At 41.8% G+C, this 26,023-nt stretch overlaps 2 protein-coding genes across 4 annotated transcripts in view; one reads left to right on the forward strand and one right to left on the reverse strand.

Moving 5' to 3' along the window:
* The window catches only part of LOC111254453 (uncharacterized), a 175,788-nt gene that overhangs the window by 140,386 nt on the left and 9,379 nt on the right, over positions 1 to 26,023 (reverse strand). Inside the window, exons 2-4 of one of the 3 annotated variants that reach the window (XM_086974820.1) lie at positions 22,972 to 23,239; positions 22,063 to 22,568; positions 20,862 to 21,125 (exon numbers count right to left, since the gene is read on the reverse strand). The exons of 1 other annotated variant lie outside the window; for it this stretch is intronic. The gene's annotated coding sequence lies outside the window, so the exon portion shown is untranslated. Of the gene's footprint in view, positions 1 to 13,554; positions 16,519 to 16,761; positions 16,848 to 20,861; positions 21,126 to 22,062; positions 22,569 to 22,971; positions 23,240 to 26,023 lie in introns of those variants that run through there. One more of the 3 variants, XR_015317063.1, reaches the window with a different exon arrangement.
* The window catches only part of bbg (PDZ domain-containing protein big bang), a 209,318-nt gene that overhangs the window by 30,332 nt on the left and 152,963 nt on the right, over positions 1 to 26,023 (forward strand). The gene's annotated exons all lie outside the window — the stretch shown is intronic.

Consider the following 26,023-nt stretch of genomic DNA (forward strand, 5'->3'; position numbering starts at 1 on the left):
TAACAAATGAATAGACTAACGATTTGTTTGAACAATGTAAAAATAAAAAAAGCGAGTTTTTAAGAGAAACGGCTAATAAATTACGAATTTCTTCCCTGTATAGTCAATTATGACGTTCCTCTTATAGAATATTTTGACAATATTTGACATGTTCTTCACGTTCTCTTCATCTTCGAAGGGACGTCGACTGGAAGAAAATTTGTTGTCAGGCCCACGATTGGCAATGAATCCTAATAAATAGGAAAGCGATTCATGCTGATAAGAATAACATTGATGGCAATGTGAAGTGTCATCTTTTATGATCCTGATAAACGCTTGGCTTGACTGTAGTGTATTTTTATTATTGTTTATGTTAAATTTGTAACGTTCTCTAGTAAGCAATTGCCAGCTCCGCTGAACTGAACCCGGGTTATCGACTCTTCAAGCCAATGGTTCCGTGCCTCGTAACCCAATTACACTATTTGACTGCTGTCGATTTCCAATAGGCCGCGTTTAGTAACCCAACAAACTAACAAAAATATCGACGCAAGGAAAAACGTAACGGCGATAAGAACGAAATAGAAAATCAGCAGCTAAAGCAAAAGCAAGCTGTTCCGTATCAGCTAGGTTTTTGTCTCTGTCTGATGAATACGTTCGCCAAGCCCAGGTAATGGTTAATCTTCATTAACGCAAGAACGGCTTGGGAAAAACTTATAAAACATGAAAAAACGACAAAAAGAAGTTAAAGCCAACATCTCGATACTTGAGGGTGCCCTTTATTTGACTAATTCTTTCGCGACATTTTCGCTTTTCACTCCAATGGGAACGGTCAGTGACAGGCCGCGATGGACATGACGTACGCTTCAAGCCCTGAAGAGGAATTTGACGGTTAGGCCTTAAACGGAATAGCGGATGTTGCCGACGCTACGTCACATTGGTGCGTGCCCTTGCTGATCATTGACAGATGGTGCCATTTTTTTTTACGAAGGCGATCGACAAAGAGCTGAAAAGCAGCCTTTGATGCAATTCTTTACGAGTTATTCACCAATTTTGTTCGATTATTTTTCTAAATGTCCGCGTATTCGTTCATAGTTATGGTCGATGCTATCCGCGTCCATATGAAGACAACGGAAATACGACGGTGTTAGCTAAACAAGTAGTGACGGTAGTTACCAGAGTAACGACTTTTAAGGCCAGGTTAACAGGAAACAATGGCGTACGGGTAAGAAGATCAGTTTTGATACACGCCGCTCGCCGGCAGCATCATGCCATTGCTTACGTTGCAGTGGCAAGTAGAAGCTAGACGAAAAAATAGGTCGTTGATTTGATATGGCCTGTTCGCGTACTACTCATCTCCCTGTCATTGACGATCTGAGGTAAGCAGACCAATAATTCAGAAAACTCTCTCCAACTTATAGAAGAGATTTAAGAACAAGATATAACCCACAGATCCATCCTGTTATTTACGATTAAAGGAAATTAGATTCATAGATAAACAAAACACTGAACAACGAAGTAGTTGGCGATTGCTATCGACTAGGTTGTCTTTATATATAGAAATACCATAGTAGCCACTGAGCAGGTGCCACAGTACTGCCAGTAATACTGCCACTGCACTACCTAGGTTAATGGTCTACCACTGTCGCTTAAATCCGCGGAATACGCACTACCCCACAGCCGGTCATTTTTTAACATGCTATGAACATTTTCACTTTCATCGTTCGTCATTACTCCAACCTTACCACACATTCCTGTCGCCTTAAAATAACTATAGAACATTTTAGGATGACCAAAAGCGTAACACGATTCGATAGTTATTGGAGATAGCGGCAATTATAGCACGAGATTATAATGGACATGTAGCGCCATCATCATCATCATCGAGACGCTCCCAGCTGTTGACTGCCACGGTTGACCCTATGGTCGATTCTGGTCATTTTAAATAGCGGTAAATCGTGGCGATCACAGCAGCGGGTGAAGGCCACACGGTATTATCGTCTGATCCGGACGAAAAAGTCCTCATTTTGTGAGCTGCGCGAACTCACACGCGGCGAAATACGAAACATCAGATAATAGTAAAGCTACACAAGCGACCATTTATTTGCTGGACAGCTTTTCTGCTGCTCTTCTTTCTTATGTTCGCAAGGGTTCGTTTCCTCGTACGATTCATGCGTGGTTTAACGCGATAGCCGAGTCCTACGGTGTTGCTAAGTGATGCTGAAAACGCAGGTAGAGCTGAGAGGCAAAGGGAACTTGGAGCTGTTTGGTGTTTTTTGCCCTTCTTCGATATGCCCTTATACGATAAAAGGTAGCAAGGCAACGTTCCGACTCGTCGCTAGACGCCCACTCGACTACCGGGATTATCACTTCTGCTGAATTATTACTCTGGCTTCGAACATTACAATCGGGGACGGACGAATACCAGCCGCTAGCGCCAGCCCAAGATAGCGTAACAGTCCGCTGCGACGACGCTATCCGCGGGAGTCGAGTCAGAAGTATGCCCTAAACCTACATGACCGCTACTCAAAGCGCTTCCTACCGTGGGCCGGAAAGCATTATCGAAATGTGGAAAGATTTAAAGAGGTGAAAGGTTCTGAATTAAAGACGTCGGCTTCAATAATGATCGTTTCCGTAATGAATCACCATCGCGTTCGTATAAGCATGAGTGATCATAGCTGCGAACGGATCGGCAATGGTCCAGTGGCTGTACGTTTGGATAGCACACCGAAAACGTATGGTACTCACACGGTATCGTATACATTCTGCATAGAGGGAATGGAATGTATCTAGACGGCACTTTGTCGACCGAGCTGCTGCCATTCGGTGATGGCTTAATCGATGCAGGTCCTTCTCGCCACTAGCCTACTATCGTTCGCACAGCACTTCACTGCACGTCGATGACGGAAGTAACAGAGTACGTGGAATTGCAGACGCGGATTAATTTCGCTCGCCATTTGCTTGTAGTGTCCTACTAAAGCGATTGTATGGCGGAAACAAATAGATAAAAACGATAGACTTTGTACGTCATGGCGTCTAATTTCATAAATAGATATGCGTACCTCAGCAAACGAACGAAAGAAATATTTGAATATTCTGCAATAACCTTTTCAGTGAGAAAGATCGCTAGATATTACCCGTCCTTGAGATGGTAGGCAATCTTACGTATTCTATCACGTTGGTGACGTTAGCCGCGATTGAAGTCCTGCAGTTTCGCTTGTCGCGAGGCACAATCGATTTTCTTGATTCGATTCACATCTAACTATATAGTTATGAAATTACTAGTATTTTCGCTTTTACTAGACTAAGGGTAAACCGTCAGAATCAAAAGATAACGGACGCTATCATCTATATTGTATAAACGTTTTCGCAAATCACCTGTAATATAATTAGCGTCAAATATTTCTATATTATCCATACATTAGAGGGCACGGTTAAAATAATTGACAGACATAGTTCCGCACGGTGATACCGCTCGAGTGCCGCTACACTTTATTGCGGGCATTTTTATCTCGTTAGGTAAGGTCGTTTATTATTCCACAGATACGTGTACACATGTACTTGTGTCGATCGTTTAAGTCAATCAGTCTAGACCGTTTCAAGCGTCGGTTGTTTGGTGAATGAGTCTTGGGAACGTTTCGTCGTTCAACAGGTGCCTCTCCTGCCCAGGGCTTTTCTTTGCCAAGTTTCACTACACGAGAAATATTAACAACAGCTGCAGCAGTAACGTCGAAGATTGTATTGGCAATGGCCAACTATACCGAACGATGACGGGCGTGCGACGAGCTAGCCAACCGGTTAGCGGTCCCCTACAGCAGCGGCGACGATATCGGCAGCACCGGTTAATATTGGCAGAAACGATTTAGCTTAAAGCAAAAACCAACCCTGGGCCGAAACGTGACGCCGCTATTGCAGAAAGTGCTCGACATTGCGATGGTCCGTCGGCGCTGTTCATGTCGGCGGGCAATTGCCGTTGGTCCATCATAATCGTTAGCCATATGTTACGTTCAACTGCTACAGCAAATCAATGGAACCCCTTCCTAGACCCAAACAGGTACCAAGTCTAATTGCAGTTGCTCAGCACCGATGCTGCTGCCGCTGCCGCTGCTGCTGCTGCTGCTGCAAAAAAAAAAAGAGAGAGAACCGAAAAAACGATACCCCAATGATCGGCGGTGGCGGTACACAAATCATCGCTCGAACTATTCCTTATCAACCAGCGTCCGAAACTGGGTTTATGAAATTGAGGGTGTGGTTCAACCTAATTAACTTTAGCTGCTGCTAGATAAGAATCAAAGTATTTGTAGAAACGAATAATACGAAAGTCAAAATGAAAGGATACGTCGAACGGTAGCCAGCCAACTCTTTGTACCATTTGGTCGTTAACCACGTGGGTTTCGTAGGGGCAGGTTGCCGTTACATGATTTTGACTAGCATATTTTTTTATATTATTATTACATTTCTTCTCCGTATTACAGTTCTTCGATTTTTTACTTCTTCTCACGCCAGTGGAGTGCCTACATGCTACAATAATCGCATTACTTTATATTAGACAAATAATGTTTAAGGAAAACTATTTATAATCCTTATTAGAAATACCTGCATCCATAGTTATCTACGATTATAAAAATCACAGTGTGCAATATACCCACTTCCGTCTCCAGCAACTTAAGGAGCACAATAGCGACAACCGTTGAAAGCAAGTTCTACCAGAAAGCGCAGATCTAATAACAAGGTATTTAATTGTCACCCCAGCGAGCATTAATTCTCATAGGTATGGTGCACCTAAATTATTACGTTGTATAAGCAATTTTTCCGCATGGCAAATATGAGCACGTCAGCGCAAAGGTGGCCTAACAATATATAGCGCAATTAAACATTCCCTAGTGAATTAAAGATTTTTGACAATGTATGCCTTGATGTTTGTCTTGTTCATAAAGAAATCATACCGGTCCTTACGATATCTCCCAACTAAATTGAACTCGATTGAGCCTGATCGGACCATAAATGGACGCTAGTAGTGAACTTTCTAGTGAACGGAATTAGTATTATTCGTAGAGAAAAAGTAGATCAAAGGCTAAATTTTAACGGAATACGGCTGAGAAAAAACCAAGCTGATCTTAAGTTTGAGTTCCTTGGTGGAATACACGCCTACGTCAAACATATTTAAATAGACTTTATTTAAATCCAAAAATCCCGATGGGACAATTTGTTTCCCTTCACTTCTATACTGATTGGAAGCAGGTCTCTGAACAGGTCATTTCAAATTAAGAACAAATCAGCTAATGGCGTTTACGTCTATTTTGTATCATAAACAAAACTGGAAGAATCTACAATACTCTAGCTCAGATATCTGTCTAAAGCTTCACTCTAAAACTGCAAAGATAACTAGCCAAAAGTGATTCTACAAAAAGACTAATCAAGATACAAACAGAGCAAAAGCCATTACGGAGGGCATACAGCACGAGCTTTTTTACAAGACAAAACTGCTTTCCATTCTTTGTTTTTCTATTATGGTTATGGGAAACCGCGAAGTTTTTGCTGAGCACATAAGACCTGTCCCCTAATTGCACGAATGCTTTTTACAAAGATATTTCGTCAACGATGAAATTACACCGCGAAGCGACGAAAGATTTTTCGTTTCCAGACATTTTCCTCGTGTTTATTTTCGTATTTCACTAGGATATTTGCCACGACAGCCTTTCAATGGTCACCAAATGATAATTGGGATGGCTGACTTCCGTGATGACCGCAGGTGGTAGCATAGTTAACGTAGCTGGCCGCAATTTTGCATCTATTGTGGTTTTCGCCACGTTTCGAAAAAGTAGCGCGTCTGCTAGTCCATTTTGGACGAATTGGAAGATTCGGGATTTTTGTGTCCCGCTTTCGAAACTTCGGAGTGTGTGAATCGAATAGTATCTAACATGACGTACATCAGAGGGGCGACAGCTGATATCACCCACGCACAAACAGGCAGGGCAGCAAGGCGTCGGACGACAAACCAACGAGAGTACGAACAGCGGCAGCCTAACCCCCCAAAGGACATTGTTGGTATGTTTACATTATGTCGCTGTTCTATCCTTCTATAGGCAGGAGAGCGTTTTTCACATCGAATGAAAACAATCGGAGTCAGCGACAAAACAACCGCAACCGCTCGTAGTAGTTCATTGAACCACTGCCGCCAATCCGCCATCAGCATGATCGCCACCACCAACGATCCACTGGACCGTTCCAGCTTTGAGTCGAAACATTCCCTTGTGCATCGCGCCTGCAGGGAAGTGGTGATCAAAGCAACGATTTGGCAGGACAGCACCGCTCGGTCTGGTTGCGGCGTCCGCCGTTGGCCTTCGCGCTAGAGTGGTTTTCGTCATTTTACGAATGGCAGGGATAGTCGAGCTGGCGGCGGCGGAGGCCGGCGACCAATAGAGAGCTAAAACTCCAGCCATGTTGACAACAGAAATAACAGCCGATTTTGCTACTGCTACGGTTGCTGATGCTATTAACTGTACAAATGCAAACTTCACAACGACGAGCAGACGATTGTCCGAAGACGGGGCATAAAATTTCATGATGGATGAACGTATACGTCGCTTCAGACTGACGGACATCGAGATACGTGAAAGGCGCTTACCCATTGTAAATACGTACATCGTTGGTGTTGCCATTGCTGGCATTCAGATGCGCCGAAATGCATATCTAGGGCGGGAGAGAAAAAAGATCCAATAGAAAGCGATATAAATTCGCTTGAAAGGATTAAGAGGATCAGATTGAGGTGGCAAGCGGCAAAATGTGAACTAAATAAAAGCAGGACCTAAAAGAGAAACAGAGATAGAGAACAGCAAACACTTATAGCGCAATTATGAAATTGGCCTCCATATTATGTATTATTTATTGTTATAATCTTCGTTCATGTTCTGTTATTACTAGTGCTATCAAAATCCCTATAGAGAAAGTCAAGCTGGACAACGTCCAGTTGGCAAACACGGTGACGCATCGTTCACGTAATGTCATGCATGATAACTTCGCTAGATAAAACTAACAAAGTCTTTGGCAAAGAAGTAGTGTATGGAAGCTACTCGCAAGGATGGGGGCTCCATTGTTCCTTGACTTAAACTTCGCTGCACGTGGAATGAAAAACAGAAGTGAAAATATATATCCGCATGTAGTCTATATATAAAGTGTTATATTTGCTAATAGAAGCGGTTTGTCTACTAAGTGACAGCTTGAACTTACAACACGGGCAATTACCTAAACATTCGACGTTGACATTAATAGAAAATCAACCACGGTACATATGAGACTTCAAACAGTGACGGAGAATTGAAGCTACCGGGTAGAGAGATTATGTGATCTAACAGATAGTCCCACCAACTTGCCTCAGGTGATAAAATATTAGACCTATAACAGCCACAGCGAGGGTTCTAATCAAAATAATGGGCCACAAGAATTAGACGACCTGCGCACGCTGTCGGGAACAACAGTCAACTAACCCGAATTTATGGGCTGCAGTTGGATAAAACCTCCGCGAAAGACTTCTTGTGTAACAAACAATAAGCAGACTATACGGTACAACTGCAACACGTGAATGGACATGCTCTGAACTGAAGACGGTTACGAATGATATAAAACCACAGAAACCAACAACGGGCAACGTTTGTACAAGAAACATGACCTCACATGTAGGGAAAATTATAAATGCGAGCGAATGTAATATGACAGTCGACACCAAAATGCTACGCGTACAACTGTTATATAAACACTACATAAAAAAAAAGAAAGTGTTTTAGCTAAAGGTCCCATCTAGCCGAACAGTAAGTTGACTTCGTTGGACTGCGATACATACAAATCTTTCGCCGAACTCGAAATTCCCCATGTGCCAAACTCCACCAGCTAGCGGTTTGTATGTAATACTTAGTTAAATAGATGTTTCAAGTACATAAGCTCTTAAGCGCTGCTTTGAACAGCCGACCTTCAGCGCAAAACAAATTTTTTTCGAACCAAAACTACTTCACTGGTTCCCAAGTTTAGTAGGCAAAAACGGTATCACTCCACCATCACGGCAGCATTTTCACATATTGTTACAGGCGTCATGGTTGGTTAGTGGTTATTTTCTCGCTTCTAGTGTCTCTCTGGTTACATTGCTGGTGCCAGTGTCACAAACTGATGTCTCCAGGCTGTTTCTCTGCTTATTTACCGCAATTGAGCGAGTCCACCGAAGGGCTTCGATCCTGTAACTGCTAGAGTGCCATCGGAACCGTTCCATTTTACGCAATTAAGCAGATCCCAATTCAAAGAGAATTAAGATAGAATACTATTGAAGTATTAGTATCATGGTAAAAACGACGAAGCTAACATTGTTGATGACCGCAGATGAGGATACCGGCGCAACAACAACTAAACTACTACTCAGCATGTGAACGACGACTGGCGGGACATTTCGAGATGTCTGATGATTACGAGAACGAAGCTGCTGCGCTAACAGCAAAAAAGCAGACGAAATAACGTCACCGATGACAGCGAAGAAAACGACCCAAATCGGATAACACAGTTAGATGCTGAAGGAAAAACAAGCGGGGGTCAACAAACCGACTGACGAAAAAGGACCAAGATACTGCTACCACGACTGAAGTACTATTTCTGTGTACATTCCATTAGCAAGATGTAGCGGTTTCTGTCTGCTCCTAATCCAGGAACGGTGCCATTTGTTGTCACTAAATGACAAGAATCTGTTCTTGTTGCTTGGTTGTTGTTGTTATCTGTTCGATTGACGGTTGTTGTTCTCCCTGCCTCACGACTACGACCGCCAGGGCCGCCACCCCGTTCACTAGCGACCCCTGTGCCTTTCTTTGATCGCGCAACGACAAGGGGGGGGGGGGGGAGTCAAAGTGTCGGTAGGTCAGGTTCGATGGAACAGAAACGATCATCCAAGAGGACAACAACAGTCGCGACAGCATTCATATTGGTGATGATGGCGGCAAGGCAAAACAGAAACAGAAAAATGGAAGTGTCTGCTGCAGGCGATTACGATGACGCTGACAAGGAAGACGTGGCTATGCTAATTAAAGTGGCGATAATAAGTGATGTGGTGGCATTGGTACCTGCCATTTCTACATTTGTCTCAACCCAGCTCGAAATTCTGGAACAGAAAAGCGGACAAAGATAGGGACATATGAAAATGTGCGGACCCCATCAAGAGAAGGGTGAAGGAAGAAATCGGCTGCGACATAGAGTTGTGTCGCTACAGATTCATCCCTGTCCTAGCGAAAAATGAAGGCCGAAGTTGCGTTCATTGTAATTATGTTTGGTAATTATCCTTTCGCGGAGTGGAAAACGCTCACTTATTATATTTCTATGCGAGAGAAAGACAACAGCCTATATATATATATATATATATACACTGTGACATCCACCGTTTATATATGCCTAAAGTTAGACAATAGTGGGAAAGATGCTCGTACTAATACCGGCAATTTTATATCTGTTCCCTAATTAGCCCTATGGCTGGATTTATACCTTCTATTCCATGCGCGTTTCTATTATGAATAGGGCCATTTTTTAATTTGGGTCACCGCGCGAGTGATGCACTAGATTAATAATATATAGCTTATTATCAGATTTCAACATAATCATCGCGCGTTCCTGAACCCCTGCGCGACGAAACAGCCAACTATCTGACAGTGAACAACTCAGAGTAAAAGGTGTTCCAAGAAAATGATAGTAATGACGGTTATAACATGAAAATAATGAAGCATCAACAAGCACGAAAAGGGACACTAACATTATAATAATAACTCAAGGTGGACACTGCTTTAACTAAAGTTAAAATCGTTCGAAAAGCTGACGTACACATGTAGCTGTGAATATATTTTGTCAACAACGTTCAAACAGCAGAAGTCGGTCCAGCGCTTGTCTCGTTGAAGAAAGGCTTACGTATCGACGGCAATAGACAATGATCAAGCTTTCAGGAAGAAGCAATGAAAAAAAACCAAGGAGAACGTAAGCGGCGAAACAAGTGTAAATTGAAGTAAATGGACTAGGGCAAGTTTTAGCAGAGCTGGCAGAAGAATAACTTTTGGTAGAATAGCAGGCCAAAATTAGGCCGGTACAAGCAGCGATTCTCTTACCAGGTACATGGATGCGCAGAAATATAAATGAAGCAAGCGATGGTATAAAAGGACCATATTAGGGAAGCAAATGGCACCAACTCTAATATTTCTTAACATGAAATAAAATGGGGAAGAATGAGAACGAATGAAGAGATGGAGATTTTGTATGGTGACTTTTGCAGGTTGACTGTTTGGGCTGTTGATGTTAGTACGTACTGTTGGTCATAGAACGGTCTACATGCTGGACGTGTATGGCGCCCAATAAATAAGATGGTCGCATTTGTGAGTTCGGAATCTATTAGAGCTAGACTGGCAAAAAGCTAAATGATAATTACAGTATACGAGACGTCTATCGACGACTGAGAAACTGGGAAAAAGTGGAAGCTCGGTTTTTGCGGCTAGATAGGTTGGTAAGCCAATCCGAAATCTGTATCTAGAGTTCATCCATATTTCCTAAATAGCAATATCGGGGTTATTAAAAAAGAGAAAAGTCTACCAGGACTGCTCGAAATTATGATTTCCGCATTTACTCAGGTGTGTGGTAAGTCATTTACGAATTTTATTTTGTTTATCTAATTGTAGGTAAACGTTCGCTTCTGTAATTGTGCTAGACCATTCAATTATAAATATTCAGCAGAGGAAAGCTCATAGCCATCATGGTTAGTCTCATCATTTGAATGGTAACCTGTTTTTTTTCTAATCATTAGAAATAAGGCTAGATCTACGTGTTGTCTTTATATAGCCCTATTTAATTACAGCGAAAAACAATGATAACATTCCATACAGTTTGTAAATATCTATTATTTCTACTGTCATATTTCTGATCTGCAAACGACTTCTTGAATACAATTTTCTGCTTGATCATTTTCGTCTCTGGCTCAATATGACAAGCTAAACAGAAAAACAAACGAATGAACGAATTAATATAACTGCTGCTTATCGACACTGTGCAGGCCATCTTTATGGCCTACGAGCGACGCAGTCAAAACAAGATTACGCATTTTCTACATTTTCTGTTTTTTATTTGGAAAAAATCTCATTCTCGACGGACTTGGCACATCGAGAAATGGTGATTCGTCGGGTTGCCACCGCTGAAAAAAGACTGTTGATTAATTCATCCTTCCTGCATACGTAGAAATTTCATATGCGCTGTGCATTCAGGATTCAGGGCACACAATTAGGCCAGACGTGATATCAGAATTTAGAACACACAGTTAAACAACATATGCAATCATTCAGGACTTACAGCAATGTATGGATTGGATCCGACCTTTTGTTAGGAATATGTTTCGAAAAACCTGTTTTATCGTTGCGAGTAATCCGTCTAAAAGGTTGACTGATCTGAAGCTAGTAGCTACTTTGGCCTAACCAATGTTGCAGATACACCGCGCCGGAACGCACAAGTACGAACAGAATTTAAATGCGCCCTAGACCTTCGAATAACGATGCGCCTTAGTTAAAAATATAGAAGCCACGAGGTCTCGATTAGAGTTGAAATGATAGGTAAGAGGCAAGTTCACAACGAGTAATGAACCTAGACACAAAATGTAGTGTTTTGTGTGGTATGTTGCAGCAGAAGTTCTTCTAAGGGCCACCTCAGAATTGAGGTCATACATGTTAAAGTAATCGAATTCTAGTACATTCATCTACGTTTCAGTAATTGTCAGTCTAATGTAGAACCGCATGCACGGTTCGCCTTATATTGCTCAGTATCCTTACGATCTGATTCTATGTGATCTGATTCATATGATTTCATTTTGGCCATTCTGTAAAATGTACGAAAACATAACCGCGAGTGAATAGCTTTTAGGCCAGCCAGGGCTGAATCTATGAAAGAGCGATGTTTCCGATCATAGCGGCAGTTCATTGTGCATTTCGCAGCCTGAATGAATTTAAATTCTCTTTATTAAATTAAGTGTAGTTCTAACGCACGTTCATGGCGGCCATCACCAACGAGATGACCAAGAGACTAGTGATAAGTCGGCCCCGGTAGAATTTTGAAATTCACCGAAAATTCTGGCTTTACTAAAAATTGTAGGCTTTGTGTATCTCCATGTAATTACTCCATAAGGACACCAAAATCGAATTCATGTAGGTAGCCTCTGATGCCAGTGGTCTGTTTTGTATAGGATGTAAGGCTTTTAATCCTACTTTGCCCCGGACCTGTCATTGAAAGAACACACAATATCCGAATTCTATAAGAATTCGATGATAGCTCACAAATGATGTAAAATGAGCATATTTCAGACTTTAAGCTTGGGTATCTGCTTTAACGTATATCGTTAAGCACACGTAGACATTTCGCTGTATACGTTTAGCGATCGTTAATTCGAAGCTTAATTGATCATCATGTGGATTTGGCTGAAATCACTCATCTGTACTGTTATAAATAAAATGATATAGCCCCTATAAGTCTGCAGACGAACGTTACTAAATGAATAAGGGTCTCACCGCTTTCTTGCGAATGAGACGGTACTCGTGCTGCTCTTGTCGCTGCGCTGTTTCAGAGCTCAGATCACCTGAATGTTGGCTGCAATAACCGGCAACCGTCCAAATTTCAGTAAACGCTGACCGGTAACGACCACACCGATGCAACAAATTCGATCGCGGTAGGTCTCCACCGGGCTGTCATCGCTGAAAGCGGCCAGGGCGATTAGTTTGACTTAAAGCTGCTAGCTCCCCTGCCGTTGCGCGATTCGTGACCCGCGCGTTTTGATGCTGTCGTTCACCGAAGTAAAACAGCAACGACAAAGCTTCCAGATTGTCCCATTTTTAGTTGTGTCTGTTGTTATCATTAACGTTCTTATTAGCGAAAGCTACGCACTATTAGTTCTAACTATGTTGACTTTTCTGTAGAGTCTGTGTTTCTCTTCCTGCAATTTCCTAAAGGGCACAAATTGACCTGTTTGATGGTGCGTCTTTTTCATGTGATGTTATCGGCCTTGGAGGTGTTGACTGGACGGATAGGCACAGTTCACTGCTCAACATTGTTGTACAGCAACACAGAATCATTTGACATTAGGTGGAACAGGGCAAATCTAGCGAGCGTGTCCTCAGCGGCGCCATGCCTACTCGTACATTCGCATGCCCTAATAAATAGGGGGTCATTAAGGCTGCGTTGAAGCATACTGCTTAACTTGGCTGTTGTTGATGCTGTTATTGACAGCTACCAGTGACGCGATGATGATCATGAAGGGTCATCCTTCGTTAGCTGACCATCACCTTAGCTAAGGCAGGAAAAACTGGTTGTGGGAAAACACATATCAGAAGGAGCATGGACAAACGAGCGATGAAAATGGCGATAGTTGACGTACGTGCGTCGCCGAACAGATTAATTATATACCCTAATGGTACTCTAATAAAGATTATAGTCTAAAACAATTTATACCCGTTTGTAACGGCGAACGCAGTTGAACTGTCGCTAGCGGGTGGAAATTTTGAAGATAGTATTGATTTCAATGAATCAGGCTAGCCATTTAAAGAGGAAATGTATTTTTTTTATTTTTATTGATTTGTATGAGTGCGTATGCGTATGATAAGGTCAGTTGATAAATGTTCCGCTAACCGAAAGTGATTATCAGAATAGTTAATTAACATGACAGAATGCTTTCAAACATCGGACTGATACATATTTATGAATGTATGATTTTGCGATGTTGGAATAAATTAGGCGTAAGATGACGCGTTCGAAAACGCAAGTTGCAAGGACGACGCTTTGCTTGGCAGCTTTGTAGGTCCTTATTCTAATTGTTTATGCTCTCTTCATGGCGGCCAATAGGCATAACTTGGAACTTCGGGCATCGGCGGAAACGTGGTTTATTGAGTGATCTGTCGCTTTTATCGTTCTAAACCCTTATTATGACAATGATCGAATAGATATGCAAAAATGGAGTCGCGAACCTCATATGTGCACTAGATCATTAGAAGCTGACTTTTTGCCCAAGTCATTTGTAGGTGGAAGCTGATTCTTTTTGTAGTGTCAAAACGGTTGATGGAGACATCTCATGGCGGATGTGAATCCGACTGGTGCCTGCCACATCCACTGTACTGCTGTTATCAGCCAACCTAATTCAATACGATTCGGGCAAATGGTTTTTTCTCTCATGGAAGACAAAAAGGCTTATCACATAAACCGGAAAAAGATGGTCGATATAATGAGATCTCTGAACATAGACTTATCTACATGATAGTAGATATTTTTCTATCGGCGCAGCTTTTGAGAGACTGATAACAAACGGGATGCTGTACTGCGATATCAGATCGGATTCTTATCGGAATACTAATCGCGTTGCGACCATGCCTATCATAATTACAATACATCGATAATGATTGTGGTTTTACATCATAGCTACTTTCTTTTTCTACCAGTTTATTTGTTAGATGAATTAAATTAGTACAGTTATCATGCTCATACTACAATGCCGATCACAGCATAATTTGAGACTTGGGCACACTCTGTTGAGTTGGGAACGAGCGGCCGCATATCCACAGAAACTATTCGTTACCTTCAAATAGAGCAGGAATAAGCATTAAGGATTATCGGAAGGCGCCGACATTTGTCAGTATTTCAGTGTACAATTCGTATGCCGTCACGAACCGAATTCCGGCTTGCTTTTTGCAAACGACCACGGGCGGCCGACATCAGCTCCTCCTTTTTTCGCCACTTCAGTTACAACAGCTGCTGCCATTAATGTGGTTTCTCTTTGAGAACTATTTCATTATATATTGTGTCACAGTCCCTATGCTCACCGTCGAGAGCTTTGTGTTACCTTGTACTGTTTACATGTATGTGCAGTTATACGAGCGTCAGTGCGTGTGTGCGTGTTACCAGTCGCCGGACCCAGCGGGTTTGCCATTCTGCCAAAATCTGTTGAACTCTCGAACTAAGCACCGTTCCTAAGCGCCTAAGACGAACGCGATAGTGACGACGTCGATGATTATGATGATGAGAACTACAGCTATGGGGCTCGTTTGGTTGGCGCAGGTTGCTACAGGGCTCAAAAGAGTTACGGGCTCAAGTACGACTGACTGCTACCGCATGGTTTTGGTTAGGCAGAAATTTACCGTTGTATCTTAATTACACCTTCTTTCGAATCGAACAAATCAACCGAACGGTATAGAGACGAATACGTAAGCGAAGCTGAGCAATGGTGGGCTTGTGGACATACGAGTTCAAACAGGGCCAGCACAGCAGTCGAAAAGTCGCTGACCAAGCCGCCAGTTAAATCCACGCCGCAAATGCGCGCTGGGTTTGTTGTCAGCCATTTCGTCCGGCTTGCCGGTCCCTTCTCCTGCTACTGAGTCAAATTTGCCAGACCTTTGGGAAATGTTATTGCTTATAGCCATATTGCAGTGGCACGAGAAAGCACATACACGAAACAATTCACGAGTTGTCTCAATATATAGCTGACAGGACTTTCGAAGTTATGTATTCCGTGGACGAACATCGGGTAATGGTTTTTGTTAGCCAACCATTGGGAACGATGTGCAAGACCAACTTGCATTAACCGCTTTCAACGTTCCAAGTGAGGGCTGCTTGTTCGTTCATCAAACGATATCGATCACTTTTTAAACGCGGGGTATCATCATATATGACGTTCTAAGAAGGAAATCAACTGATTAAAATTCGTGCCCAGTGCGAACGCAAAGAGTCCTATGTGACGATCGAATTGAACGTGAGTTTCTGTCTGCTTTGCCCAAATTACAGTCTAGGCTCAGCATGGCGATTGGGTAAGGGTTCGATATAAATCATACGATGTAGGGTCCGCTTAGGTCTCCGGCGCTGGAGAATCAAGATGGCCAGTACGATTGAAATTAGTGGCGTGGCCACTTCAAAAGAAAGCGTGCTATTTGAGTATACAATGAGAGACATAAAAATGATAAATAAACAAGAACAACCGTTAAGAAGTTGACAGAAAGAAAGTGACGCTGTTTACCGTTTCACACATCTAGATAAAAGGCAGTCGTAATAATAGGAGTAACGGTACAAGTCAATGCGTTGTGCTCCTGCGTGACGAACGTCCCATTCACCCATTGTTTTCCGGTAGACTGTTGCCGTCTTCTGGTAGACTGAAGAGACAGGTAGAGCGGAAGAGATAGGTGACCGCGAAATTGCTAAATGCCGGTTGACACGAAGCAATCAGTTGGAACTGGTGCATTGCAGAGGAGGTCGTTGCTTGATTGGTAAAAACGCGCTTCGGTATCGAGCGTCGAATGAACTGATAGTTATGCTGATAGGACTATTAGTTTGGGCAACATGAATACAGGGTATATTTGAAGTCAACATGGACCACCACTCACACATATTATGTATGGCAGCAGAATCGACATAGCTGCTGATTCTATAAAACAAACCAGCACAAAGTACGATAATGTGCAAAATTTTAAAGCAAAGAAACCATTCGATTAAATTACTCGCACTTGGCTTTCTGTTCCCAATCTGCAATCAAAATAGCGATAATATTATCGTATAGAAGGGGCTACTGGTGAATTAGTTTTACAGTCCGCCATGAAAAATTCTAAATAGTGCCAAGAGTGGTAACACACATCGAAACACCATTATATGTATGATTTTTTTACCTCAAAGAAGTCACTAATATAGCTGCTAGTCGTATGTTATTTGTGATGCGTCTATAGGAAATTTTCTTTATGGAAATACACAATGCCTTACACGATGCATTACCTGATTCAGCGGGCGGGATAGGTACCACATCTGCATACTACCCGCTTTCCACTACTATGTGCGACGGTCCTGAATACTCTGATAAGCTGGAAAAACAGAACAATCCTAAATGAAATCAGACCATATGACAAATCGCTTAATGTCGAAAATGTCAGCTTTAATGCAGGACGGTTTTTGGTATAGATTCATTGTAGTGCACTGCGCCCGACAATGTTAAAGCTTAAGTACTGTAATCTAGTTTTACGTCTCCTTACTAGTAAAAATAAAAATTTATTGACATAATTTTGATTTCGGAAAAAGAAACGGGAAAAATAAGTATTCTTCCGTAAAGAGCGAATTTTTAGTGTGTAGAAATTAATACATACGTATCTGCAGCATAAAGCATTATTATTATTATTATTAATTATTTAAAACCTAGATTGGTTGCTTAAGGTTTGACGTTGGCGTCAGTATAGTTTCTCGTACAGCGCACTCTAAAATGTTTAATACAATAATTATGAGAATCGCCTCTGGGGCAAGCTGTTATCTCAAGCAAGCTCTTTTAAGAATCATCAGCAGCTTGCTTTCATATCATTTCATAGTAGATTCTATGAAGCAATGACACGCTCGCAATAGAGACACGTTCAGGTGAACTGTGAACTGTGAACTTTGCTTGTATAATTCATGTGTTAAGGTTGCCATTATGCATACAACAAATCGACTAACATGAAGTCAGACCTAAGTTGGGGGGGGGGGGGCAAGAATGATAACGATCTCAATTGTTTTTTATGATTTAGGTATTAGTCTTTAGCTTCAGAGACATAGAAATGCAGATATCTATATTTTCTGTCACCAGTTTCCGTATGGAGTCGATAATACTACTAAGAATAATGGTACGACTATGTCTGTGGCTGTTTAGATCTAACATTGTTGCAGTATGCGAAACGACTGATCTTGCCAGACGATCGGCAAAGACAATTTGGACAATGAACGAGCCTACCAACCCCCGGCATCGGATATAATCAGCAAGCAACAAAATCAGCAGCGACTCAACGTTGTCAGTAAAATAACGCCGGCCCAAATCGTCGTTTGCTGAGGTTACCTGATTATATACCTATGTAACTGACGGAAAATAAATAACACGTTACCAACAGCCAGTTGCGGCTATGCTCTGTGTTTAACAGATTGAAATCGTTGAGCAAGTATCACATAGTAGTCAAACCTGATATACGGTGCTTGGAAGATGATTAATCGGAAAAAGTCTCAAGTAGTTTTACAATAACTCCGAGGGGGACGATGCTAACACAAGTTCATTATACTGGTAACCAATGGTTAAGCGATTTGCTCATGAGGTAGGCGTTTTGTTAAAGAACATCGGAGCGCACACCTGTCATGTACCACAAAGAACCCGTAACAAATACATTTATAGAATCTAGTCACTGGTTGGAGAGACATGTTATGAAAACATTTCCTTTGCACCGAGAGCGGGTCTGTCGTTTTCCGAAAAACTAAGTGTATCATCGCATTAATCCGCCATTAAATCCACTTGTAAGATATAATGACAAAACTGGAATTTAATTAGTTCATAATGAGGCGACACATTGATTCGTGTTTTCGAAAGTGTGCGAAAGCAGTTGCATCACTGAAATTAATTTTGATATTAAAGAAAACAATCACAATAGATTTGCTCCGTTATAATAAACCATGTCTTTCGTATGTCACCACAAGAATGAAGACACGTTATGTCGATTTCGAATCTAATCGACTGTTAGAATGAGTATCCAGAACGTCGTGGCTCCGTATCGCAGCAAAAAGTAGACCGTAATTTCGCCCTCGGTTGTTGTTAGTGGCTACCCATCACCTAAGTCCAAACCATCGTCAAGCGGCGACTGCCCATTGGTACAATTTACCTTATTATTTGTCTCATTTGCCACTGGCTTTATCGCCAGTCCCACATCGTTCTGACAGAAGCAGCAGCAGTAACAAGAAGAACAAGACTCATTTCAGCTTCTGTTCATCTCAAATCGTTGCCTATCGTCCGCTTACATGGGCAGCTTTTTGGTTGTTTACCATTATCCTCCGTTTGTCCATCCTTAGTCGTTGTGTCGCTAAAGGAATAGTCCCTTTTCGCCTGACGGCCAGGCGACGATTTAGCAAAGCAAGACGCGACATCTGCCACTGCTGCAACGACTTGCAAAGCGTCGCACAACACCGTTATGTATAACCCCTTCTTCAACCAGATACTCGAAACATTTCTCTCATTGCTGGAGCACGCTCGCTGGCGCTACCGTTGCCCCACCTGTTTGGTGATGTCGCCGCTCTGTGATGTGAACGCATATGAAGACAGAAGGAACAGGCAGCCTACCTGGCCCTCCGCCGTTTGCAGTAGTTACGTGGCAATGCTCACTGCCCGGTTCATGGCCGCTCTTACTATTGATTGCCCCCCACTCCCCGGGGACTGCCTCTGTCTCTAACGACCGACGATGGCGACCGCAAAACAATGCTTGTTCTTATCTTGCTTGTTGTAGTTCACCCTCTTCAGCTAAATGTACAGAGGTCTGCCTGTGGGTCGGAGAGATTGGGATGGCAATGAGTAGATGTTATGGCTTTTGGTAAATGACACAACAGGGACGAGGGCAGACGCAGATATGATAGAGCAATGATAATGTACATATGTATAAACACGTATATATGGTAAGTCATGTTGTCTGATCTACGCACCAGCTTGTCAGAGTGCATGTGTCAACTGGTTATGTGATCTATTGTGGTTGGCGGGTTTAGCAGGAATCAACCACATCTAGTAGCCTATTTATTGTATAATAGGCTAGAGTGCTAGACACCAGACAATAACTACTGTGAGCGTAACATAAATTTATTCTCACAGTAAGTGAAAAAATACGGATCGCAATTGCTGGCAAAGGATAAGTGGATAATGAGTAATGGCTACGATGCAATGATGACATAATAAATAAGGATCTTATCTGGGTGAATATAATTTAACTCTGGAATAAACAAAGAATGGCCCTAATCATCTTAACGATGTCAGGTTTGTAGAAAAGTTTTCGAGTGGAAATGCACTTTTGTCAGCTAATACTATATGCGAGTGCAAAGCTACGTAATTTTCAAGGACTTTCCACCAAACAAGGGGCAGGTTCATAATATGCAGGTACACATAACCTTTAGTCTTGTAAATCTAAATAAACGCTTCGAGTCTTACACCCAGTGCTGCTGTTAACCACTGCCTCAGATGACTGGTTCCCGGTACGAAATGAGCCACCAATTTTAAAGTCAACTAGTATTCTAGATTCAAAACACGCTTCGTTCGGTGCCTTGCAAATCTAGCCATCATAACTAGTTATTTTGGTTCTGTGTAACCGTAGCTTTTCAAGAGGTATCTCTTGACGAACGAGTCAATGTCCTTCTTTCTTAGCACTAACGAATATCCTTAAAGATGGCTAAATCGTGCGCCAGTTACCACCGTTGAATCCTTCAACCAACGTTCGTTTCTGCGCATAACAATCCTAGTTTCAACAGCGAAAGTACAAACCAAAAGGTGAATATGTGGACAATACGGAAAGTGAAGCAAGATCAAAAAGCAAACGACCTTGTGTGGCGATTGAACTTAAGCAGAGGAAACCGGAACCATTAAAGTCTATTTCCTATGCCGTAGCGAAATTGCAAAAAAGTACATAGAATGATGACTGCATGTTAGAAATGTTTACATTGTGTCAAATGAGTCAGTGCGTTAGAATGTGTCGATTGAGATAGATATATCTGCCGGATACGTTGGGTGCAAGATCACAAGTTCCCTATTCTGTAATGAAGTCTTCAAAGGATCGACTGCGGCTGGATTGGTTAGCGCAGAAATAGGCCTTTAGGCTTTGTTCCTACTTGGGACATGGTAGTCTTATAGATAATTCGATTAACACACTGAAACGAGAACTTCTGTCCCCTATCAAAGCTATTAAAATAACAGGATGGCAATTTCGTATTTCTCGTACACACACAGAGTGCTGCTAAAGGCATAGTGTATATAATTGTACGTCTATGTATTACATTATATTATATGTGTCGCATTAGCAGGTAGACGCGGGCAAGTTTGACGAATATGGCTGACTTACCTACTAAAGCATTTGCCGTACCGGAAGGAAACAGGACAGCCGATTTGTCCGCCGGTCAACAGGAACAACAACGACTAAATAGGCAGGATAAAACTCGTGGATGCAATCGTTCGGCGATGAAAACGGGAGTCGCTGCTTTTCAGACCAGCCGTGAGCATTGGAATCGTACGTCCATATACGACAGTCCTTTAATAGCTTCTGCGTGATCCGCCACATTGGACCGCACTTACAGCGGCCTGTATTCAGGACACTCGGTTGTAGCCACTGACAGAAACCAATAGTGTTGGTGATTATACATTTGTTCTGTTGACGACACATTAAGATTGTCTCTGTTGCGACGGTAGCCAATACAGCGAACTGGTTTACAATTATGTGAAATAGAACGGAATAACAGTTTTTGGGCAGCATTTGAAGAGGGGCATTTTCTTATTTAATTCGATAGTACCAGTAGTCCGTCAAGTCTTACTAGTGTGTACGGTAATGTACATTAATCGAAATTAAAGTTAAACAAATAAGCCCAAGTGGCTGATGATCGTACTGCTATAAGAGATCTTAGGGTTCGGTTTGGAGGTTTTTCGGACGTCCAAAATCTTACCCGAATCGAGAATCTTACATTTTCTTACCCCAACACGTCTTACCTATGATCCAAGTAAAACTAAGAAACTAGAAAATGAACTTTAAAAAGATAGCTCGCTATTAATTTCCTCTAATTATCGTTGAAAAAATATAATCGTGTTTTCTGTCGTGAACCTTTTTCACACTTCAGGCCCGAGGTCCCTACATGACATACGACTGCAGCATTACACATAACATCGCAAAGATACTGGAAATTTAAGCTATGGCAACCATGCCTATCAACTAAATAGATAGTACATAATCCATGCATAATAATAGCTTCATTTATCGACTATTATATGGAAGTCACAGACCTCCACTCGAAATGCGAACGGAATGAATTAGCATGCGTGATGGCACATCACATTGCAAAGATGGTAAAATTTTCATTTATGATGTGCACTCCAACTTTGCTAAACTTAAATTTTCTCCATGCCTGCGCATTCAAATAGCGATATCAGAATTGCAGCGCTTCCTGTTGTTCACATGCACCGAATTGCTTTTCTTTGAAGAAATCAATTTTCACAGGGCCTCATTCTCATTGATAGTCTGATCAATATATAAAAAAGAGAAGACCTTTGCTCACCAGTGCAACTTGCCATATATTTTACTATGGACGTGTGGCACGAATTTGAAGAGGCTTCGCTTTGTATATACATGGTTATTATTTTCGAGGCTTCAACTAAAAATGCCAAAGAGAAAAAGAGCGCGTAAGCTAGAAAGAACAAATAGCCAGTGACACTGTTAAATGGAACAGATCTTCTATTGATCATTTGTCAAATGGCGGGCGGACAGTGGACCACGAAAAATACGGACGACTCTGGAATTTGTCGGTCGGTCGGATTGGTCCGACGGCACGTCATCGCTTCTATTAAGTACCGTTGAAACGTCATATTCCGTTCGAGGAGCTTCTACTGAATTCATGTTCTTGCCTCTTCTCTCCCCCTCTTTCTCTCTAAGAGGAACTCGTATTCCACCGCGACTGCAGAAGATATCCAGAAGTGTCCTGGCAAACTGTTCGCCACCGATTTCAGAAATGATGCCGGACGGGATAATCTGCCAGTAGAAGTCGGGTGACACCTTCTGGGTCAACTACAAATCCGAAAGCGAACGAACGAACGCGATCAAAGGAAGAAAGCAAAATGAACGTACTGCCCCATGTTGATACCCTTTTTTTTTTTATAGAAAAGCACCGATTGAACGCATAAACGTGTAATTTCACTGTTATATTACATTTGCAGCTGTTGCCGCTACTGCGTGTCGAAATAGCTAGCAGTGTTTTTGTTAGTATGCGGCCTAGTACAACTACCATAGATGTTTCCCCTGCGGCTATTGTGGTTATAGCAACCCGAAGCAAACGTGTCACGAGCATGAACAGGACTTAGCCAACTAATAGAGCCGATCAGTTAACTAACTTCGTCAAAAAGATCCGATCCAGTTGACGCGACGACACTATCTAGGTGTAGTACACGCAGAAATCGATACTGATGCTTACGTTTGGCCCGCTGCGCTATGTTTAGATCTTCTGTCCTCAGACTATATTTCTATCGAACAAGCATAGGCCGAGGAGACTGTCGAATGTCAGCTTAATTCTATATACGAGACGTAGATGCTATACAGATCCCTGCGATTGAACACCTCTAATATCTTGTTGTTGTGGCAGACCAGTAGTCGATATACTGAAGCGGAACGGAACAAAGCGACGCTCGATGCAAGCGTCTTTTCCTTGTAAATCGCTTGTCTAGATGCTTGCTGTGTTGAACCTAAAAAGCAAAAGAGTATACGCGTGTAAAGAAAGAGCCACCGATTCCTCAATACGTCGTGATTCATACTAAACCTGAAATTCCCAGAAGTGTCATGTCCCGTTAACTAGATGATTCGTGGGGTAAGGGGTGAGTGAGAGCCCAGAGGTGTTATCAGACCCCTGATCATCGCTTGCTTGGCTGTCAGTGGGAAGCCGTTTTGACTGGCAGCCGATAGAAAAATGCGGCACGGGACGTGTAACGACCAGGCTGTTGCAGGAGATAAATGCTGCATTCGGACATAAATTCAAAGGCGACGAGGAATTAAGAATTCGTTTATGGGTTTGACAAACAAGGAGAAAAAATGTTGATAAAAAAGCATCTGGTTACGCCTAACGGCTGGCTGGCTTATTGGTAAGCGGAGATGTCCATTGCTGCGATATTTGTAGCAAAGCAAACAGTGAAAAGATGAAGCGAAACAAATATCGAGATACAGCTACTGGAGAGATGCTAATATAAGCTGAATTACTTTCTAGGGAGTATGCATATGTCTAAAACGTGAAAAAAAGGTGGTATTCTACAGGGTTGACAAATGTTGTTACTAGTATGTATGCTTACGTAAGCGCGGGGAACCTTAGCAACACGACAGTGTACCTAGAAGATTGCATTTAATGCCTAAAATATTACTTACATCAAGTGTTTTCTCTGGGTCTTTCTAGCGACTTCACTGACGAAAATAATTGATATCTCACTCAGCTGTCCCTTTTGAGAAATACGAACCTTTGAACCTTTATATAACAATATACATCGAATGAGAGTTTTTCTGGATATTTAGCATGTAGTAAAAAGACCTTGAATGGGCAAGAAATGTATGCCTAAGCATACAGGGAACATTATTACTACGTCCCAAATTACAGGCTAATAGGATAAGTTAATTGTTGCCAAACTTATATCACTGACAACGTTCGTCAAGAACCTGCTAAGCATACTAATGTTTCATCGGCTTGTAAATTCTATCGAATATCCATAGTTTCAAAAGGTAACAAAAACAAGCCCTTTAATACTAATGTCAGCCAACCTAAGAAGGACGGAGGTTTTTTAAACTGCTATATCGGACATCGCTGATTCTTGCTGCTTACTCTTTAGCATTAACGGTTATCAGACATAACGATAAAAAGCGTCTGTTGTGCATACAGAATATCTTCGCCTTCCATATTCATTACTTAGCCTCTGCTTACAACAAATACAAATGGAGCGGAAATGATATATATATATATATAAGAAAAAAAATTTATTATTAATTCTTATCTAGCGTCATCCACGTGGGGAGCAAGTAGCAGCGCAATTACAGTCTTCTTATGCCTTTTCAATTAGTAAACATTGCTCGTTATATATATATATATATATATATATATATATATAATCATTATATGACCAAACCAGCTTGCCCAAGTCCAGTGAAATTTCGAACGTCCACACCAAAAACCTGGATCGGGTTTGTTATCAGTCGAACGTTCCCGCATAGTCCCGTTCATCTATAATTTATGGAATGACGATTGCAAACTATCGTTTATCAGCGGATTATTCAATTGTAGTAACAGACAAACAAAAGCTTCAACCAATGGGACGGTGACGACGCAAATGTCGCCGAATGAATAATTGCGTTTTCTCAAAGGCGCGTATGCCCTATCATGTCAGAAAATATGACTCACTTGAACATAAGTAGAAGCTAGCAAAGAGAAAACTATGCGTAAATTATAATACTCGCCACTATAAACTGTGTCAGCTCGCGCAGTAAGAAGCGACTCATGACCACATTGCCAATCCACGATAGCGTATCTATGGCGTATATAATGCATACAGGCAGTGATACATACAGATGAAGTGCGGACGTTTGCCAATAGGTGTATAGAGACATGCTAATGGATCAGTTGCCATCAATACAGGTTTGCTGGTTCGCGGTAAGTATGGATGATGCTGGATAGGATGCAAGGATGTTTTGGATACAATAACATAGCAGTAAAAAGCCTTCAAACCATCGATCTGCTTCGTAATTGTGGTCTTAAAAAAACCGACGACAGCATTGCAGCCGATCGAACTGCTCGTGTCCTGTGCTACTTGATACAATGCACTAATACTGAAAGGATCCGCACGACAAGTAACAGTAGAATGCTGCGATTTGTCGTTCCTTCTAAAAGGAATAAAACGCTTTCGATTTTGGTTGATATATATTTTGTTGTGAAATGAAATTTCACATGAAATCCTGTTTTCATTAAAGGTTGTTTTTCCTGGAAAATTAAACACCGATGATAAAGTGGTTCGGCACAACACCCGTCCCCCTAATTACTTTTTTAATTTCGAGGCTCATCGGATCTCCCTATAGGCCGTTCCTGAGTAATGCTTCTTCTCTGCTATAGACACCGTATAACAGGTACCACAGTTTGGAACTGCTTAGCATCCATTTGGGCAATTATAACAAAAGGGATGACGTTAAGTAGAGATTGCCATGGTAACAGAACAGTATAGGAATGCGTACAACTTAACCCAATGCTCTTACGCTGGCACGGCCCAAAGAATTCTGGTCTCCAGTTATAATAGCCCTACTTGATGTTCTTGTATAATATATTCTACGATATCCGACTCACACCTGTTGCCTATTACTGTTATTAAGCTGTACTATTGGAATCATCGTTCTTTCAGCACAGTGAAATAACAAAAAGAAAATAACAATGGACGACGTGTACAGGTCTGCCTACAGTTGCTGGCCACAGTGATTTGCAAGCAAGACTGTTCATGTTATCGTGA

This window comes from Varroa destructor, unplaced genomic scaffold (genome assembly GCF_002443255.2).
Source record: "Varroa destructor unplaced genomic scaffold, Vdes_3.0 BEIS01000007.1, whole genome shotgun sequence".
Taxonomy (NCBI): Eukaryota; Metazoa; Arthropoda; class Arachnida; order Mesostigmata; family Varroidae; genus Varroa; species Varroa destructor.